The sequence below is a fragment of the Peromyscus maniculatus genome, chromosome 9, assembly GCF_049852395.1.
Source record: "Peromyscus maniculatus bairdii isolate BWxNUB_F1_BW_parent chromosome 9, HU_Pman_BW_mat_3.1, whole genome shotgun sequence".
Lineage (NCBI taxonomy): Eukaryota > Metazoa > Chordata > Mammalia > Rodentia > Cricetidae > Peromyscus > Peromyscus maniculatus.
The window spans coordinates 1315942-1321183 of record NC_134860.1 but is presented as its reverse complement, the minus strand read 5'-3'; the positions used below and the strand labels follow the sequence as shown (position 1 = coordinate 1321183).

Below are 5242 nucleotides of genomic sequence, written 5' to 3'. Positions count from 1 at the left end.
ACTAGAATTGTGTGTGTAGAGGGTAGGGAAATGGTGGGATACGGGTGCTAAGCCACCATAGGTTAGCAGTAAAAAGTTCTGTGGCTCTGTTCCATGGTATGGTGACTACGATAACAATCTACTATGTTGCAGAAGGCTAAATAAAAAGATTTTGAAGGTTTGTTGTTTGGTTTTTGGTTTTTTGGGATTTGTTTGCCATAAAGAAATGATGTGGCGCTGGCTTCGTGGCTGCACTTGATAAGGCTTGCGGTCGCTTCATAAACAACAATGCAGTTACCAAAATGGCCCAGTCCTCCAGTAAATCCCCTGAGCTGCTCGCTCGGTACTGTGACTCCTTGTTGAAGAAAAGTTCCAAGAACCCGGAAGAAGCCGAACTGGAAGACACCCTCAATCAAGTGATGGTGGTCTTCAAGTACATCGAGGACAAAGATGTGTTTCAGAAGTTCTATGCAAAGATGCTTGCCAAGAGACTGGTGCATCAGAACAGTGCAAGTGACGACGCCGAAGCCAGCATGATCTCCAAGCTGAAGCAAGCTTGTGGTTTTGAGTACACCTCCAAACTTCAACGAATGTTTCAAGACATTGGTGTAAGCAAAGATCTGAATGAACAGTTCAAAAAGCACCTAACGAATTCAGAACCCCTGGACTTGGACTTCAGCATCCAGGTCCTCAGTTCCGGGTCATGGCCCTTCCAGCAGTCTTGCACATTTGCCTTGCCATCAGAGTTGGAGCGCAGTTATCAGCGGTTCACAGCTTTCTATGCCAGCCGCCACAGTGGCAGAAAACTGACGTGGTTGTATCAACTGTCCAAAGGCGAACTAGTCACTAATTGCTTCAAAAACAGATATACTTTGCAGGCCTCCACATTCCAGATGGCGATCCTGCTTCAGTACAACACAGAAGACGCCTACACTGTGCAGCAGCTGACGGACAGCACTCAGATTAAGATGGACATTTTGGCACAAGTCCTACAGATTTTGCTGAAGTCGAAGTTGCTGGTCCTGGAAGATGAAAATGCAAATGTTGATGAGGTGGAATTGAAGCCAGACACCCTAATCAAGTTATATCTTGGTTATAAAAATAAGAAATTAAGGGTTAATATCAACGTACCAATGAAAACTGAACAGAAGCAGGAACAAGAGACCACACACAAAAATATAGAGGAAGACCGCAAACTACTGATTCAGGCGGCCATCGTGAGAATCATGAAAATGAGGAAGGTCCTGAAACACCAGCAGTTACTTGGTGAAGTCCTCACTCAGCTGTCTTCCAGGTTCAAACCTCGGGTCCCAGTGATCAAGAAATGCATTGATATTCTCATCGAGAAAGAATATTTGGAACGAGTTGATGGTGAGAAGGATACCTACAGTTACTTGGCCTAACCCTTCTAAAAGGGTCTGTGACCCACAACATAGTCCACTGAATAGAATGGAAGCAGCTCATGTTCATAGCAGCCAGCCTGCCGCCATTTGGACCTCCCTTTTTAACGCTGAGACCACAGTTCCCACCAGCTGGTCTCAGGCTACAGCCGGACTGCTCAGGACTGACACATTTCAGTCAGTAAACAGACGCCAATGCCATTTACCCTAACTTATGGACAGAGGGGACCCGAACCTTCCATGCTGAGGCTGCATGCTACTGCACTTAAATCAATACATTGGCCCCTGGTTAACGCTGTCTGCTGAGGCAGCACTTGAGAGGAGTCTGAATGGACCCATGTGTAATCTGCTATGAAAACCATTTGTATAGTGTGTTTCATTTTTTTAATGTGTGAAATAAAGAAAATTAAAGGATTTCTGTACAAGTTGCATTTGGTTTTGTTTTAAGTTTTACCAATTTCTATATGTAAATAAAAGATTTAATGATTGTGAAAAAAAAAAAAAAAGAAATGATGTGGTTGAGGAAACAAGTATGTTTAACTTGATCTTTATATAATGTGGTACTGTAGAGCTGGATCAGTGATTAAGAGCACTGGCTGCTCTTCCAGAGGACCTTGGTTAAGTTCACAGCACCCACATGGCAGCTCACAACCATCTGTAATTCCAGTACCGGGGTTCTGATTCCCTCTTCTTATCTATATGGGCACTGAGCACACAAGTGAAATGTAGCACAGGAGCAGTATCTGAAAGCTTACATCTGACCCACAAGTAAGTAAGAGGCAGGCAGGGGAGCAGGGGGAATGAAGCTAATTGGGAGTGGCATGGGCTTTTTAAAAAGCAAAGCTCACACTCAGTGACAAAACTCACCTCCTCCAACAAAGCCACACCTCCTAATCCTTTCCAAACAGTTCCACTAACTGGGGACCAAGCATTCAAATATATGAGCCTATGAGGGCCATTCTCATTCAAAGCACCACAAGGCATATGGGGCACTCACTGGAATGTGTCAATGCACAGCTTTCATTAGATGATGCAAGGAATAAGCTCTGATGACAGCAAGGTATGGAGCAGGTAGCAGTGGTTAAGAAGAACTTGAGCCTCCAAGAAGCACAATAAAATCCCATACATGAGGTCAGAGTCCACAGAATGAGCCCTGAAGATTTTAGGACTCCTAAGAAAGGAAATCCTAGACAGAGAAGAAATAGTCAGCGATGTAAGGGGAAGGTAACCTTCAGGTTTGTGGTGGAGAGAAAGAAGATGTTCTGGTTAGTGGTTTGTTTTGTTTCATTTTTAACACTTGACACGAGTTAAGAGTTATTTGGGGAGATAATCTCATTAGAGAAATGCCTCCGTCAAATTGACCTGTGGGTATGTTTGTGGCAGTATTTTCTTAATTAAGGGTTAATGTGGGAGGGTCCAGCTCACTGTGAGTGGTGCCACCCTGGGCACAGTGGTCCTGGGTTGTATAAAAACACCAAACTAAGTGAGCCATGGAGAGCAAGCCAGTAAACGGTGTTCCTCAATGCCCTCTGCTTCAGTTCTTGCCTTCCGGTTCCTGCCTTAAGTTCCTGCTTTGGCATCCCTCCATGAAGAATTGTGATCAGGATACATAAGGCAAATAAAGCCTTTCCTTCCCATGTTGCCTTTGGCCATGCTGGCTGTCACAGCAACAGAAAGTAAACTACAGAAGGAGGTTGAGAAAAAGGCACTGAGGCAACTTTTTAAGGCGGCAGCAAGTAGTACACTGGTGGGTAGGAACTAAGAAGTTTCAGTCCCACCAAGCAAAGTAAGGTGTCTTCTCAGGAGGCTTCTAAGGTTTGGGGGAATGTCCTGCACCAGGAGGAAGAAGGTTTAGTTAACATGTGAACGATGTTATATGACCAAACCATGGGATTGGGACATGTATGTTGTCCTGTTTTATGTCAGCTTGACACAAGCTAGATTCATCTCAAAGGAGCGAACTTCAATTCAGAAAATGCCTCCATAAGATTCGCTGTCAGGCATTTTCTTTATTTGTGACTAATGGGGGAGGGCCTGGCCCCTGGTGGGTGGTGCCATTCCTGGGCTGGAGGTCCTGGGTTCTAGAGGAACCCGCCTTAGCTTCTTGTCTCTTCGAGACTTCTTGCTACTTTAACTGTTTACAGCTATTCCATAATTCAAACAGGCAGATTTGCCATGTGACCTGTAATCTGTCATCTGAGCGTTAACACTGAGTCAGGAGTTAGACCCTCCCTTAGGAAGCAGCACAGAGTCTGTGGTCACACAGCACCCTCAGCCACACACCTGAATAAATGAACAACTCTGGTTGGGCTGAGGAAGTTTGCGTAAGGTATATGGTCTCCTTACTGGCTCAGACAAAGGTGCCTTCAAAACTGGCTGTTGACAGTAAGAATGCCACAATCTCCACATAGTTTCTGCCACAGATCCATAAAAGCCCAAGGGGCAAGCTGGCTGTCGTTATTCCTCCCTTGGATCCCTTCCCATTCGCAGTTTTTTCTCACTTCCCCTTAAAACAATCTATGGTTTCTCTGCTCACTGTTTGTAGGTGTTTCCTTATTCTTCTTGGGCAGGAGACAATGAGTGTGGAAGCCACTGACTCAGGGAACATTTGGTGTCCATGACCATCTGGCACCTCAGCTTCCCAAGTTAAGCTCACCAAAAGCCAAGAAAGGGGTCTGTCACTCTAAACACACACACACACACACACACACACACACACACACACACACACACACACACCAGTAATTAAAATTAAAGAACCCTGTTTGTCTTGGCCATATTTACAAGGGAAAGTATATTTGACAAAATTACTGCCATGGAAACCACTGTTCCCTGTGAGCTTACTGTTATCCAATAAATTCTGATGTTGTAGAAAGACACAAATGTGATCATCTATGTTTATGACATAGTACATTCCCAATACATTTGTTTTACTTACTAAAAACAAACATCATCTTCTTTCCTATAAGGACAACCAAAAATATACTTGGATATTCCCAAATGTCCCCTATGGCGCAAAGTCCCCAGTCAAAAAACACTGACCAAAGCTATGGAGGAAAACTAGAAGTCAGTATGTCCCAGAAGCCAATGACTTAAAAATTAATTAACAATAGCAAGTACCTAAGAGATACTGAGTAAATAAGACATGAAGGGATTTGTAGGACATTCAGGAATGTTAGTGTGACCTTCTTCCCTCTAGGCATAGCATGTTTATACTATGACCATCTAAAATGTCTTGGCCTGGTAGCCATGGCCACTGATCAGGAAAACAATAGAGGTAACTATGTCTATTGATACATAGTATTGACAGTGAAGGAATATTGATAGAGGAGTATTGATAGTGAAGCTTTCCGTCATTCTCTAATGATAGACAAGGAAAGTCCAGCTGTCACTCTTCTGTACCACCACTCACCCTTCATCCTCCACCCTCAACCCATTCCAGCTGCAAGTGATCTTGAGAGATACTGGAGCACACAGAAAATGAAAGGTTGTTTGAAAGTGAACTCCTCTCATGCAGCTACCAGGAGGTCCTCATCCATGATGGGATGTGACGGTGATGATGATGATGGTGGTGGTGATGGTGGTGGTGGTGCTTCTGCTGCTGCTGCTGATGGTGGTGGTGATGGTGATATTGATGATGGTGGTGCTGCTGCTGCTGATGGTGGTGGTGATGATGTTGATAATGGAGGTGGTAGTAATAGTGATGGTGATGATTAGTGATGATGCAGCTATTTTGGATTCATCCACACTCTTGTAAGTGTTCTGAGCCCAATAACTCCCTTTTCTGTGACTTCGGTGAGACTGTAGTTTGGCCTGTCATTGGTGCCCTATCTGAGATGAGCAGGCATTTGTTTTCATCTCTC

At 44.2% G+C, this 5242-nt stretch overlaps 1 pseudogene; it reads left to right on the top strand.

Annotated features, from left to right (window-relative positions):
* The first annotated feature begins 217 nt into the window (after positions 1-217).
* On the top strand, positions 218-1804 carry LOC102914132 (cullin-1 pseudogene; annotated as a pseudogene).
* The last annotated feature ends 3438 nt before the right edge of the window (positions 1805-5242 follow it).